Source organism: Schistocerca serialis, chromosome 8 (assembly GCF_023864345.2).
Source record: "Schistocerca serialis cubense isolate TAMUIC-IGC-003099 chromosome 8, iqSchSeri2.2, whole genome shotgun sequence".
Lineage (NCBI taxonomy): Eukaryota > Metazoa > Arthropoda > Insecta > Orthoptera > Acrididae > Schistocerca > Schistocerca serialis.
Window position 1 is genome coordinate 215424573 of NC_064645.1, and position 16188 is coordinate 215440760.

The 16188-nt window shown below is 40.1% G+C and overlaps 1 protein-coding gene across 1 annotated transcript in view; it reads right to left on the reverse strand.

Moving 5' to 3' along the window:
- The window catches only part of LOC126416933 (formin-2-like), a 361208-nt gene that overhangs the window by 83938 nt on the left and 261082 nt on the right, over positions 1 to 16188 (reverse strand). The gene's annotated exons all lie outside the window — the stretch shown is intronic.

Here is a 16188-nt window from a genome sequence, read left to right on the forward strand (position 1 = left end):
AGGAACCTATATCATTACTGCAAACTTCTAATAGTATATGAAAGACATACACAAACTTGCAATCAAAACACTGATTTAAAACTTCAGTGTCTTCTGTAGTCTTAGAGTCATCACAAAGTAGAACTTAAAAACATCTCTCAAACAATCATGAATTTTCACTCTGCAGAGGAGAGTGCACTGATTTCATTCTGGAAACGATCCCCATAGTGTGGCTCAGCTACGTCTCCAAAATATCTTTTCGCCCAGGAGTGCTTGTCCTGTAAGGTTTGTAGGAGAATTGTTGTCAAGTTTGGAAGGTAGGAGAGAGATATTAGCACAAGTATAGCTTTTTGGGCAGTTTGTAGGTGAAGGATGGGTACTGAAGTTAGTTAAATACTTGTCCAGGAAAGGCAATGGTCCCAGGTTTGAGTCCCAGTCCAGCAGACAGTTTTAATCAGCCGTGAAGTTTGAAGGGTACTATATGACTTGAACTCATCAGTGAAAATAATAAATCATAGTCACTTAAAATACAATTAAGAACATTAATGGGCATCACCATTTGTTATGTTTTGTGGTTTCAATTTTTGCCCTCTAAGTACTCACAGTAATCTTCTACAGTCTTGTTTCTAAATCATAGCATCTGCCACACCTAAATCTGTAAAGCATTGTCCTGTTTGTATTCTGAACAGTGAAATGAGGACTTCTGCAGAAAGCTTCAGTTGTAAGGCAGTGCTTCATTTCTAAAATATTACATGCTCTAAGGCACTTCTTCAACAATACAGGAAAACAACTGCCCCTTCTTCTTTTCAAAACTGTGGTGCACAAGGTCTAATAGGTTTATAACAGAAGGTGCTGTTGACCCATAAACAACACATCTGGTTAAAATCAGTGACTGATAAAATTTTACTAGAACCTGTTAATCTGCTATCTAAGTAGTGTTTCCGAGAGGTTGATTGAAATCCCCACTGGAATGGTGGAAGACAGGTAACTTTAGCAAAATATAGTAACCTTTTGTGGCACGTTTCAAGGGCACAACTGGACAAGTTAATATTGTCTTAAACAACTATAATATTAGAAGTTAGAGATACAATGAGACTACATGAGTAAGTGACACAACTGCCACTGTACAAAGTAAAATTGTAGGCAGTGCTTCATTTCTAAAATTTCTAAAATATTATGTGCTGTAAGGCACCTCCTCAACCACACAAAAAAACACCTGCCCCTTCTCCCCCCTTCCCCTTCAACAATAAAAATTGCAAGTTTAGATTTTTGAAAACTTGTACTAAAACTTACTGTGAGAGATCTTTTTTATTTTCATTTATTTATTTATTTTGCAAAATACTATCCAGAAATTCAAGATTTTAAAACATAATTTCTTATAACCAAAACAATAAAACAACAAGATTTAAAATAAACAACATATTCTACTGCCTGTCCTCGCAGCTGTGTCTCTCTGCTTCCTAGTTCTGTTAGATACATATAGGCACAAGTCAGTATTGAAGTTAAAATCTTCTGGATTATTAGGTCGCGTCATGTTTCTTCTAAAATGTGCGATGTTTCTGCTCCTCTGCTGGGATCTTCTTCAGGATCTTTTGGTGTCCCAGCAGAGGAGTCGAAACGTAGAACATTTTAGAAGAAACATGACGCGGCCTAATAACCCAGGAGATTTTAACTTCAGTGACAACGGCCACGAAAGCCTGCAAACTTACAAGTCGGTATTCTTCGTGACTACGACGTGTTTACAACTGTTGGCAGTCGTTAGCATTCAAACGGTTGCACAGTAGCCGTTCCGTGAAGCGGAAATTTTGGGTGTACACTTGTATCCCTAGGTTTCACCACGAATTTTCTGGAAACTTATATTTTCTTACTCAAATGTTTCATTACCTGACATGTTAATCTAGTTTCACAGTATCTCGCCCCACGCCCCTGCCCAGCGCCTCCCGTTGGTCGCCCATTGTCACATTCACAGGTGCCGGCGCAGAGGCTAATTATAATTACGTTGCGATTTAATACGCACGGGCCATTTTAAATCTCCGCTGCCGTCTTATTGTAATGGGGAAAAAAGCCCAGGAAGTGCCAGAACGCCGATCCGGCGAGTTCCAGCTGACACTGAGCTCTGATTATAAAAGTGAAACCACAAGAACTGTTCACTCGAATGGACAATTTCCTGCCAGACTGGCCTGTATAGAATTTGCCACAATTACAAGTTATTTTGTATATTTCATTATTTTTCAGACCCACCCAATGGTACTGTGTCCATGAAATAATATTTTAAAGTTCCGTAATTTAAGCCTTCTAGTCAGATCCTCAGAGACGTTTCCTGAATAGGCTACGGAACTGTGCCCTACTTACTGAGAGCTTGATGTGATGACTCATGCACGTGGTAAAGAAGAGAGGAGACCCGCCTTTGTTTTTTATGCAGTATGAAGCGCACAAAAGCGGGATTGTAGCCATCAAGATTTGTTGGAGGGAGGATAGACCTGAGGGCATGGAGCTCAAATGTTCAAATGTGTGTGAAATCTTATGGGACCTAACTGCTAAGGTCATCAGTCCCTAAGCTTACACACTACTTAAGCTAAATTATCCTAAGGACAAACACACACACCCATGCCCGAGGGAGGACTCGAACCTCCGCCGGGACCAGCCGCACAGTCCGTGACTGCAGCGCCTCAGACCACACGGTTAATCCCGCGCGGCGGCATGGAGTATTTTTATTATATTGGACGAAGAATGGCTACTTGTAAACAGCCGAAAAAAAGATCCATTTGCGACCCTGTTAAAAACCTACATATGTTAACTTTTAAATCATTTTGTTGAACGACAAACACCTGGCTGCATTACATTTTTACTCCTTTTTCTGAGAGCTGGGATGAGGAGGGGGGCGACGCCCCCTTGCCCCCAGGCTTGGGCACGCTTCATAACAACTTCTTGAAGCTGTTTTTTCTAATTATGTTGAATAAATACTGGTTGCTTGTAGCAGGACGTGTAAACAACTTTCCTTTAGAACCTTCCTATCAGATAAAAAAATGACTTTAAGAACCTTCAACATCGCAGCGCGTCAGCAATCGTTGGTCAATATATTAAGAAACTAGAAACCCGCCTCGATTGCGAAAAAAGCACCTAGTGTTAACCTAGGTTTCGGCGTAGATAACTACACCTTCTTCAGAACAATAAAACCCACAAGTGCCTAAGAAGACCTTTGTGAATGATTAAAAGAACACCATAGCTATACATTTATAAACGAAAAATATGAAAACACAAACAGTACATATGTACAAAGTCAAAACCACTACTTAACTTAATGGTGTACGCTCCACCTCACACCGGCCTATGTTCCATGGGCCATGATGGCGGGTCATGGCCCATGGAACATAGGCCAGTGTGAGGTGGAGCGTACACCATTAAGTTAAGTAGTGGTTTTGACTTTGTACGTATGTACTGTTTGTGTTTTCCTTTTTTTCGTTTATAAATGTATAGCTATGGTGTTCTTTTAATCATTGACAAAGGTCTTCTTAGGCACTTGTGGGTTTTATTGTTCTGAAGAAGGTGTAGTTATCTACGCCGAAACCTAGGTTAACACTAGGTGCTTTTTTCGCAATCGAGGCGGGTTTCTAGTTTTTTAATAAAAAAATGACTGCCGGAATTGGCTGTGAAAGCCGGGGTTTCCCGACCAACACTCAGTTTTAATCTGCCAGGAAGCTTCAAAACTGTGGAAACTACGCTGTAGAGTGAAAGATTAATTCTGGAAACTTCCCCTCTCCATTTTATTGGCACCAGAGGGGAGAACTTCCACCTCTCCTGACCACTGGATGTTTATCTGGTCCGAAAGTAAAATCGTCAATCTCCTGATAAAAGGCACCAATGGTCTATGGGTGATACCAACAATGGGTTTCCTCCTGTAGCAAGCGGAAGTGTGGACTGAATCAGATTAGATGTGAGTGCCGAACATCAGCTTATGTTGCTACTTGAGCTGAGACGGCGTACAGTACTTCCCAGGACTATCTAACAGAGCTGAGTGCCGGTTTTAAATAGGGCATCGTAGAGAGCTCCTTCACATTCTGAAGCTGAACGTTGGTGTTCGAGCAGTTACGTAGTAGCACGGTTACCGCATTGGCAAATATGTTAGTGTGATTACTGGCTTGCATTCTACGAGAAATGGCATAATTATTGTGCGATATTTACATGTGCTGTGGCACATAATAACTGGCTGCCACTGGCAACAAAATTTTATAAATACCCACCGTCCCTTGCAGATACTATACAGGGTGTTTCAAAGTCGTTGCAGCAAACATCTAGGAGTGGTAGATCAAATAATGAGGAACAATTTCTGTTAGAGACAAAACGTTCAGTGGCACTTCGACGCGTCTTTTTGTTGAATTCGCCGGCTATGAGACGATAAGATTTCACTGAATTAACGGGGTCTAACAACCAGGTATGCTGCATCTGCATACAAATAAATTGATAGAGTGATTTTCAACCAGAGAACCTAAATATTTGTGTCTCTAAGCGAAGACAGATATATCAGAAGCTCGACGTGCCCCCTTTCATGCGTACCAGATGACTATGTTGTAGGCAACACACAGAGCATACAAACCGTGCAGCGCTGCCGCCTCTCAAGGGCATAACATATTAAAAGACATCTAGCGCCGCTGGGGAATGTCAGCAAATATTCTGTCTCTAACAAACGTTGTTCCCCCTGACGTGATCCATTAAACTTAGACGCTTCGTGAAAAACTTTGAAAGACACTGTTTCTTCAAAAACTGATCTAAGTAATGAAAGAAGTTATCAAACAGAAATGATTTTGATTTGTTTTTAGGACTTTCATTATCTGCTAGTACTTTTCATTCACAACAGAGGCGGTTAAAATTCAATATTTTTTATGGCTCCATACTTTGTTCCTTTTTTAGAAGTAGTAAGGTTAGGTTTTGGATAGTGGAGGCTATTTTTTTGGTAGTGTTATTTTTTTGGATGGTATACAAAGTTATTAATTTCAGATTGTGCCCTTAATTTTTTAAATTACATCGTACGAAAGTAAATGTATTATGAGACTGTTCGCGATGTGTCTTTTTTTAGCACTTGGATAAAAACATCGTTTTGTCGTGCGTTCTGGGAAACATCTGCCTCGGAGGCGGACAGGAAGTTAGTGCATCCGCCTGTGGGGCGATTTTAAAAGGAATGAAGTGTTAAAATTCGAAGACTTTAATTTCTTATTCAGTTTCAGAGATGAAATCCATGTATCTCAAACAAAATTTTTATGTCTTGTACTATATATTAGCTATACAAAAATAATGAACGAAGTCACTTCAATAGTCCCGAGATAAACTAACACAGGAATTTGGAACACGTGGTGAACCTGGTGGGTCATGTTCCATCAGAATTAAAATTGCCCACTTTTACAGCTCGGAGAAGCTGATCGACATTTGTGGTAGTACCTGAATTCTCTTCATACAAAATATTCTGATCCAGTTCGTTTCCGGATATTTATGAGCATGTGTCGTGTTCTACAATTAACGGATCGTTTCGTCAGGAACATATGAATCACCGGAGACAAGTTGAGAGTCAGAGTCTTCAGGAAACAACTCCTTCGTCATCTGCATAATTCGTCTGCTTGTGTTTAACACATTTGTAGATTTTTTCCAGTCACTGCACTATAAAAAACAGCCTGAGTTACGAGGCAATATATGCTAGGAGTTCCTAGTTGAATAATCTAAAAGAGCAATAAAAAGAGGAGCTACCTATACGACCTAGAAGAATATTTTATTATTAGTAGCCTGCCGGGATGGCCGAGCGGTTCTAGGCGCTACAGTCTGGAACCGCGCGACCGTTACGGTCGCAGGTTCGAATCCTGCCTCGGGCATGGATGTGTGTGATGTCCTTAGGTTAGTTAGGTTTAAGTAGTTCTAAGGTCTAGGGGACTGATGACCTCAGAAGTTAAGTCCCATAGTGGTCAGAGCCATTTGAACCATTTGAACCACCTTCACAAAGTAGCAAACAACCGCAGAAAATATTTCGAAGGAATAAAATCTAGTTTACAAGGGAATAGAATCACATTCAAACGAACTGAAACCGAATTTAAATAATTTGGGAGTTGTGATTTTATGAGCAAAGTTATTTACTCCAAATTCAACTAAGCAAACTCAGTAACACATAATTAAGCTGCAGAGTAATCAGCTGACTAAATAAAAAAAAGAAATGTAAAAGAACTTAAATAACATGTTTGATTGGCTGTCTAGGGCATCTTCCTATCAGAAGGCGTGGGAGTTGAATGGGTGCAACTTTTTGTTGGGGGCGTCGGTACGTGACCGCTGCATTACGGCTAAATACCAAATGAGACGTCCGTAGCTGGCTAGAACTGAAGGCGATTTTCAGCGCCTCTAGCGAAAGAAACGTATAAACTATATCTGCATGCAGACAGATGATGCGTTCTAGCAAGGTAAACTCCCCGTCGTAGCCCTTCAGATTTAGTACAAGGTGGCACACTGGATAGCCCATCAAAAACTGAACACAGATCTAGCATGAAAACAGGAAGAAGGTGTACTGATCTGTGAAAAAAGAAGAGAAATAGAAACAGTGAACGGTCCAGGCACAAGATGTGGAACTGCGAGTATCACTATGTAGCTGCTGCGGCGTCGTCGTTGAGTGGTTGCGGTATTGCACTGCGAAGGGAAAGATCGATGTTCAAATCTCGCTTCGTACTCCTAATTTCTTTTTCACAAAAATTATGAACTTTCCGTCCGATCGTTGACGTATCTTTTCTCCTTCTGTAGTCCTGCCAACTGCCATAGTATACAATGGTTACAGAATATGTCATATGGTAAGAATACACAGGGTATATCAAAAAGAACATGCCATTTGGCACGTCTATATTTCTGAAACTAATAAACATATACAATAAATTTTGTTTTTGGATGAACGGGAAACTCAAAAAGTTTTTTTTGTTTTTTTCTTTGTTTCATACCTCTTCATAGGTGTTCAATACGACATCCTCTTCCCCCCCTCTTGAGATGCACGGCATATGCAATGCGGTATTCAGATTGTTCCCACAATGCAGCAAGCATGTCTTTAGTTACAGCTTCCACAGCTGCTTTTATGCGATGTCTCATTCCATTCATTGTTGCTGGTAACACAGGCACATGAAGAGAGTCTTTAATAAAATACTACAAAAAATAATCACATAGTCAGGTCCGGTGACCTCGGAGGCCAGGCATGTAAGACGGAATGATTTGGTGCAGTGCGACCGATCCATCGTTCATTAATCCTTTGTTTTAAAAATTCCCGAACTTCCAGATGTCAGTGTTGCGGTGCCCCGAAGTCGTTCGAATCAGTCTTCAGCTGTGGGAAAAGAAAGTTCTCAAGCAATATCGAGATACGAGCTTCCTGTAACAGTGTTCTCGGCAAAGAAAAATGGACCATGCACAGTTCCCCGTGAAACTGCACAAAACATTACATTTTGGAGAGTCTCTCTCATGTTGTGCAACTTCATGTGGTTCTTCCGTACCCCGTAATCTCACATAATGACGGACTAGTCACTAAACACTAAGCCTGGAAGAAAACTCATCCTCCATCTTGCCAGGAACGAAATTACAGAACTCCACACGTAGTCGTTTGTCACCCTCCCGAAGAGCTTGCAGTAGCTGAATTTCGTACGGTTTCATGTTTAAATGTCGACGCAACACACGCCACACGGACACCGGGAGCATGTTGAGCTGTCGAACTGCACAGCGAACGGATTTCTGAAGCCTCATGGCCCGCACGTTCACCGGATCTGACGTCCCCGGATTTCTTTCTGTGGCGAAAGTTGAAGGATATTAGCTATCGTGATCCACCGCCAACTCCTGACAACATGCGTCAGCGCATTGTCAATGCATGTGCGAACATTACGGAAGGCGAACTACTCGCTCTTGAGAGGAATGTCGTTACACGTATTGCCAAATGCATTGAGGTTGACGGACATCATTTTGAGCATTTATTGCATTAATGTGGTATTTACAGGTAATAACGCTGTAATGGCATGCGTTCTCAGAAATGATAAGTTCACGATGGTACATGTATCACATTGGAACAACCGAAATAAAATGTTCAAACGTACCTACGTTCTGTATTGTAATTTAAAAAACCTACCTGTTACCAACTGTTCGTCTAAAATTGTGACCCATTAGTTTGTGACTATTACAGCGCCATCTATCACAAGGTGAAAAAAGTGGTCCAACGAAAACATTCATATTTCTTTACGTGCTACACGAATATGTAATAAAAAATGGGGGTTCCGATTAAAAAAAACGGAGTTGATATCCGTTTGACCTATGGCAGCGCCATCTAGCGGGCCAACCATAGCACGATCTGGTTTCCCCCTTCAAGCTAGCCAAGTTTCGTTCTTTGTAGTTTTTTAGTTTATTTCGTGAGATATTTGGCCCAGTCACGTTCAATGGACCACGCTGTAGTGATAGCACAGAAATGAAAACAGCAAACGAACGGGTGCGAACTATGTTACAACAAAGGAATTTAAAAGCCAATACTTCCAAAACAGAACGTAAGAGTCAAAACATGCGTAGAACAAATAGGATGTACTTATGTCTGGAGGTCCCTTTCTTACAACGGACGTTACACCATGATTCAGAAACAAATCTGAATACAGCGAACAGACACGTCAATAACGAACAGTTCATAATTTTGTGAAAAAAATTTGGAGCATGACCGAGATTTGCGCACAGATTTCCCCCTGAGCATTCCAACGCCGTAACCACGACGCCATTGCTACATAAGTATGCTCGATGCTGGACATCTTGAAGTTGGACCGTTCACCGTTTCTATTTTGCTTATTTCTTCACAATCAGGTACACCTTCGTCCTATTTTCACGCTTGGTCGGAGTCCAGTTTTTGACGCGCTTTCAGCTGGCGTCATCCTATGACTGAATCTGAAGGGGGTGAGATGGGAAGTTTCCCTAGTAAGAGTTATGTCTACTTGTTGCTCGAAGCTGGATACAAGCTTTTATCCTACTACACGGTTCTATAGGATGTAGAAGTGCCTCAGAAAATTATTCTTAGTGACATCAGTGAATGGAAGCACGCAAAATCATTTTTAACTCTTTCATCGTGGTCGGATTTACGCATTGGCTATGCATGGACGGGCCTAACAAGCCGAGAGGAGAGAGTACGCCAAGAAGATCTCCATCGGCGCTTTAATTTCTCGATGACTGGCCACGAGAATATTGTATGCAATTAGAGAACTTGGAAGGCAAGCCGGCAGCATTCTCGCGCAACATTTGTTTCATTGTTGATTTCCGTAGATGCGCGATTGTTAATTTCGCTAGTGGCAAATGCTGTATATAGTCGCGTGTCGCGTGGATTCGTGTTCCAACTGATTACTTTGGTTGTCAGTAATCATCTGCACGCGTTAGCTGATATTCATTTTTTCAAAAATTTGTCCATCCAACACCATAAGCAATGCGAAGAAGCTAAATGATACACAAAACTGTAAAGTAAATTCAGCCTGTTTTACACTACGGTGACAAATTATTTGTTGTTGTACTAAGTACACATGTCACCAGATGCTGATAGGCGTGAATATTACCAAACTATCAGTTTAGTAGGTCATGGTTGCAAAATACTAAAACAAATTATTTACAGAAGAATGGAGGAACTGGTAGAAGCCGGCCTCAGAGAAGATCGATTTGGGTTGATGCTGATAGACGTGAATATTACCAAACTATCAGTTTAGTAGGTCATGGTTGCAAAATACCAACACAAATTATTTACAGAAGAATGGAGAAACTGGTAGAAGCCGGCCTCAGAGAAGATCGATTTGGGTTCCGTAGGTAAGTTGGACAACGTGAGGCAATACTAACTCCTCGACTAATCTTAGACGATAGATTAAAAAGGCTAACCTATGTTCACAGCATTTGTAGATTTGGAGAAACATTTCTGAGAGTGTTGACAGGAATACACACTCTTTGATACTCTGAAGGTAGCAGGGGTAAAATAAAGGGACTGAAAGGCTATTTACAACTTATACTGAAACCAGACGGCAGCTATAAAGAGTCAAGAGGCATGAAAGGGAAGCAGTGGTTGAGGAGGGAGTGAGACTGGGTTGTGGCCTATCCCCGAAGTTATTCCGTTTGTACATTGATCAAGCAGTAAAGGAAACCAAAGAAAAATTTGGTGTTGGAACTAAAGTTCAGGGAGAAGAAATACAAATTTTGAGGATTGCTAGTGACGTTGTAACTCTGTCAAAGACAGCAAAGAACTTGGAAGAAGAGCAGTTGAACGGAATGGGCAGCGTCTTGAAAGAAAACCAACAAAAGCAAAATAAAGTTAGTAAAATCTAGTAGAATTAAATCAGGCGATGCGAGGGAGTTAGATTAGGAAATGATACAAGATTTGGGTTGTAACACAACTGGTGAATTTCCATGTAAAGATGATAAAAAATGTATACTGACAATAGAAAGGAAAGCGTTTCTGAAGAAGGGAAACTTGTTAACATCGTATACAGATTTAAGTGTTACGAAGTCTTTGTGGAGTGTAGCGTTGTAGGAAAGTGAAACGTGGACAATAAGCAGTTCAGACAGGAAGGGAATAGAAGCTTCTGAAATGTGGTGCTTAACCCTTAGCCTCCTTTATTTTTCTTTTTTCACACACTGTCGCAAGCGTGGTCTGGTAGACCGCTACGTTTTAATAGCCATAAAAATTGCATTCAGCGATGTCACTGAGGTAATTCAGCATTTTATGTAACACGTTATATTAATAACACACAAAAGTAAATTTAAATAATTTTAAAGTATATTTTTAAGAAAAAAACGCATTTAAGTAGAAAACTGTACAAAATGAACGTAGCATTACATGATAATATTAAAACTACAAAAACCCAAATTTTACTTTTTACTATATTTTTATTGTTTATTATACATGTAATAATAAAAACATAAAATCCCACACAACATTAAGAAAATAAAAATTACACTAGCACTTTTTTGTTTTTTAGTTTCATTCTCAGAAGTTTTCTTTGTACGCTCTGCAAATTTTTATAGAGGACTCAAGGAAGATTGGCTTACTGCAAGAATGGCAAACGTAAGAACTCTTTCTCTTCTTTTTTGGGTCACAGGTGGAGCACTCTTTGCGTTTTTCCAGTCGTTCTACGACTTCTGCTCCTGGCTCTGTTACATCCAAAATACGGCGAATGGATGCACCAAGTTCACGAGGTATGTTAAGAGTTCTTGACTCGCTTTTCCACTTGTGGGGGTCACCAACGTACATGCGGAAAACCATGCCAATGGCCAATGTTGCGCACGTCGTGCAGTTGAATACTTTGCACACTTTTCATCCAGGGCATCAACACTGCCTTCAGTCTGATTATAATATGAAATTATTTTTGGTTTACATGTATCATCATCTTTACATTCATCATGGTACACAGACGATATTAGAATCATTACCCTACCCTTTTTCGGCACAAATGGAATTAGAGTTAGATGGTGCGTGAATGTATACTTTGCAGAACCGACTTCCTTACTTCTCACAGTTAAAGATTCTTCTGGTATTTCTCTTTCTTCTTCTTCTTCTTCTTCTTCAATGTTCCCACTTATGTCAGTTCTCTTGACTTGATACATATTGCTAACTCGACTGAGCTAAAGCAATTGTCTGCAGTAATATTGCGGTTAGTGTGTTCAATAGGTTTAGCTAGTCTAATCACAGCATGAGGTGGTTTAGGGAACTGTTTTTCTACTGCGCTTATATTTTGTCCATCTGAATCTCTTCCTATGTAAATGTATGCAGTAAACAGATAACCAGTGCGAGCGTCAGTAAGGCACATGACTTCCAAGCCATACATGCTTGGTTTGTTCGTAATGTACATTCTGAATCTGCGTTTGCTACGAAATGATACCAGCATTTTATCGATACAAGCGCATTCTCCAATATTGTACAACATTTGACACTTGTCAATAAATTTTGTACAAATTTTTGACACTGGAGCCAAAGGATGGTTTTGCTTGCCTTCAAAACGGGTCGCAGGACCATCAAATCTCAAGCATGTCATGAGAACACCAAACCGGTTTTTGGATACAACGGATTTAAATATATCACGTCCAGTACCATCTGTGTCATAAAACGATTTGTAATCTTCTCTGCTGGATTTGAAAATAGTAAATCGAAAAACGCTTTTAAGTTCACTTAAATCAGCTTCATACCAAACATTTGGATCATTCTCACGCTTTTATTTGTTTATTTTTACATTAGTCCACTTCAATATGATACTCGTCAGTCATAAGAAAATTCCAAAGAGTATGAGGATCTGGACTGTTACCTACTTTGGCAGGTGGTCGCAGTGTCGACAAACGAATGATGATGTGCTGCCAAACACCAGATCGCATGAGAAGAGGATTTGACGACCAGCGACATTTGTTTGGACCAACTACATTTCCAGCAGAATGTTTAGCTAAAAATTCAGCCTCTACACTTCCGTCCTTATCACTCGGATCACTTGTTTCATTCAAGGAATTCGCAGGTGACAAAACAGAGTCCTCTTCGCTTTCACACTGTTTCAATTCTGAATTATGTTCACATTCAGTTTCATTGTTACTATCTGATCTAACATCACTTCGTAATCTGTCCTCAGACAATTTTAAAACAGTACCCTCGAGGACCGGGTCTGTAACACAAATAGTAGACGACCACCTGGCTACTGAATCCATAACGCAGTCACAGGTGCGGTCTCAGAGACCGTTAGCACGAAAGAAGCAGTAATAGTATCGATCCACGTCACACTGAAGTGGCTACTGACGAAGGAAACCACGGCAGCTTCGGGAAATAACTAGAGAATACTGGTATCAGCTGTTCCACCCCTAACCATTAGGAACAGTTTAACAATAAACGCTAGCGATCTGTGAGACCGTACCTGGGATGTTTAGGGTTAATAAGAATGCTGAAGATTAGAGCGTAGATCTTGTAACCAATGACGTGGTACTCAACAGAACTGAGAAGAAAAGGAACCTGCAGCACGCCTTTACTAAGAGAAAGGATCTGTTGAATGGACACTCTCTGAGACATCATGGAATCACCAATTTATCACCGGAGGCAAGTGTGTGTGTGTGTGTGTGTGTGTGTGTGTGTGTGTGTGTGTGTGTGTGTGTGGAGGGATAAAAATCGTAGAGGGAGACAAAGAGATGAATACAGTTAGCAGGTTCAAAAGGGTGTAGGTTGTAGTAGTTATTCGGTGGTGAAGAGGCTTGCGCACAATAGAGTAGCATGTACAGCTTTAGTAAATAAGTCTTTGGACTGAAAATCACAACAACAAGCCATGAATGTACTCAGTCTCATAGCCCTTTATTATAATCTGGGCCATCTGTTTGACTGGTGCAAGCTTTACATTGTTAACCACTAATTCCTTCAACTTAATACATAGATCTTTGCCGAAATATAATGTGACCGATTTACGCAAATTACGTTCACTCATACAAAATCTGAAACTAGGAAGGCAACCGTAACTTAATGGTCTGAGTAATATCTACTTCCTAAAGAAAACTATCGTAAAAATATTGCTAATCTAAGTGTTGGCAGTTTTTTCGTACTTTATAAGCAACCACACAGTGTAAACAAACTGTTATAGAGAAAAGGAAAAGGGGTAGAATCTCGTGCGGATTATCTGCTGCACAAGACGAGAGAAATGAAAAATTCGAAGTAATCTGAAAAGGAAAAAGCTGAATTTGTGGATGGGATCACACCAGCTGCATGGCGTGTTATTCTTAGTTTTTGTTGAAATTTTTACACGGTTCTTCCTTCTTGAGTGAGTTTGTTTGGATGAATAACCCCACCCTATGTGTGACACTGCAACAACAAAACCGCTCTACCCGCTTCGAAGGTACTCCGATCTCAAGTGGCCTCTCCTCGCTGTCGATGCAGGCGCCGCGTCAAAACAGGCACGTACGGAACCATTCTGTAGCATACACAAGCCGTGCGCGACCCGTCAGCCTTTTGATGTGCTATCAGGTCAGAGAAGGTTATTCAAGAAAATGCGTTCTTAAAACACACATGGCTGGCCGGAGTGGCCAAGCGGTTCTAGGCGCTACAGTCTGGAACCGCGCGACTGCTACGATCGCAGGTTCGAATCCTGCCTCGGGCATGGATGTGTGTGATGTCCTTACGTTAGTTAGGTTTAAGTAGTTCTAAGTTCTAGGGGACTGATGACCTCAGAAGTTAAGTCCCATAGTGCTCAGAGCCATTTGAACCATTTTTGAAAACACACATGGCTGAGAAAATATCTATACCGCTGATAAATCTGTTAACCCATCGTGTCTGTCTGCCTTTGTACACGCTAATCTCAAAAAATACTATACGAATTTTCGTGGTGTTTCCACACGACACAACATGACTTACAAGGAGACGGCACGATCGTGGGGTCGGGGATTTGTCCGAAATTTTGTGAGGTAAAAGAGGACCCCTAACACCTGACGTGGTTAAAGTATTAGGACGCACTACTCGGAAAATCCTGAGAAAAATCGATCCAAAGTTTCTTAGGTGCCTTATGAGTATAAAATGTTAGTCCATTGCCAAGCCGCCGGGTTTAGAATTGGATTTTTTCTAAAATGCCAAGGAACCTGTAATTAATTTTAGTTTCTATTATTACTTTTAAATATCAGTTGAAAATTATGTACTACTGTGGAATGTTATGACTAATAAATTGGGAGAAAAAAACCTGGCGTAGATGGTTTGGGCTCAGATTCTTACGCCAGAGGTCTCTGGTTCGATTCCTCCTCTGACACTTTTTTTTCATCTGTTTCATTTTCTTTTATTATTCCACCAGTTATTCAGAAAGTTTCCCAAACCTACATTATCTTTAACAAATTAGTTACATTATTGAATAAAAATTATTTTCTTTTTGTCCAACAACACAATTGATGGCGGTGGGTTTTCCATTCTTCATTGTAAAGTATAGGAAGAGAAACATTGGGTTTTTAATCAGAATAACAAAGTCGATTGGGAAACATTCAATTTTTATACATATAATAATTATAAACAAGAACCGCAGTGGTAATTATCGTACAAACAAACAAAGCAATAATTTTTGCGACATCTTGCGCAACGTATAAAAGCAGATTTTTTACAATCACAGGGCGTTTGCAATAAATCTGTACAAAAACATGCCCCATTAACATTTACGAAAATGTTTCGAGTTTCTGATAATTTTGAGGCAAACCAGGCATATTGAATCATGTCTCGGAATATTGGTGACGATAATTGATAGTGTATTATAGAATGAATTTTTATACAATCTTCCTGGGAATAAATTTCACGTTTCTCCTGTGACAATGCACTGCAATTTTGCAAGCGCTTTATGAAATATTTAACTTGCCCGTAAAAGTAAACATCACAAGGTTGCACCACAGAAGGGCATTTTGGAGGTATGACCTTATAGACCAAGTTGGCATATTTTCGTCATCTTGAAAAATTGCATCATATATCTCCGGATTCGTTTGGCCTCACCAAGAGTCAATGAGAAGTAAATATTTATTCTCCCCGACGTAAGAGTTTAAACATTTCCGGAGAAAATCCATGTATAAAACTGTTGTTAATTATCCGGACTTCGATGATGTTACGATGACGTTCGTATAAGTATTGGCATAGCCATCAATTAATTTGTGAATACGAGAGCCGAAATAACCGGTCGCCTCTTGTAAGCATATGAAGACATGTGGGAGCAGTTTTCCGGATAATGTTATTAAATAATGTGCGGCGTACAAATGCGTTACTTTATTCAAATCCGACTTTTTCACGAAAACTGTTTTACTCCCTTTTTCAGTGAGAATCCTGTTGAAAACATTAATATTGGCATCCTGAAAAAAATACTATTTTTAATATTAAACAATATTCTAATGTGTATGTGAATATCTTTTTCTATACTTAAATTTGAAATGATTTATTATACATCGGTAAAAACATTTTGTACGCAGAAAACCTGTATTTACCTGTTTGGTTAGTATTTATCACACAATCCTCATGGTATTGAGGGATTAAACGGCACGTCTGCCGAAGAAAGGTCTCCGCAGACGCCTAGATGTCCTCCATTGACGCCGCTTCTTTTTTCGAAACCAGTTTCGTGATCTTGAGTTGTGAAATTCTGTGCTTCTGTTTAAATGCCGTGACCCATCTATCAGACGCCTTGAATTTGAAATTGACGAATTGTGCAGCCGCAGCCAGTGCCCATTGCTGTAAATTTC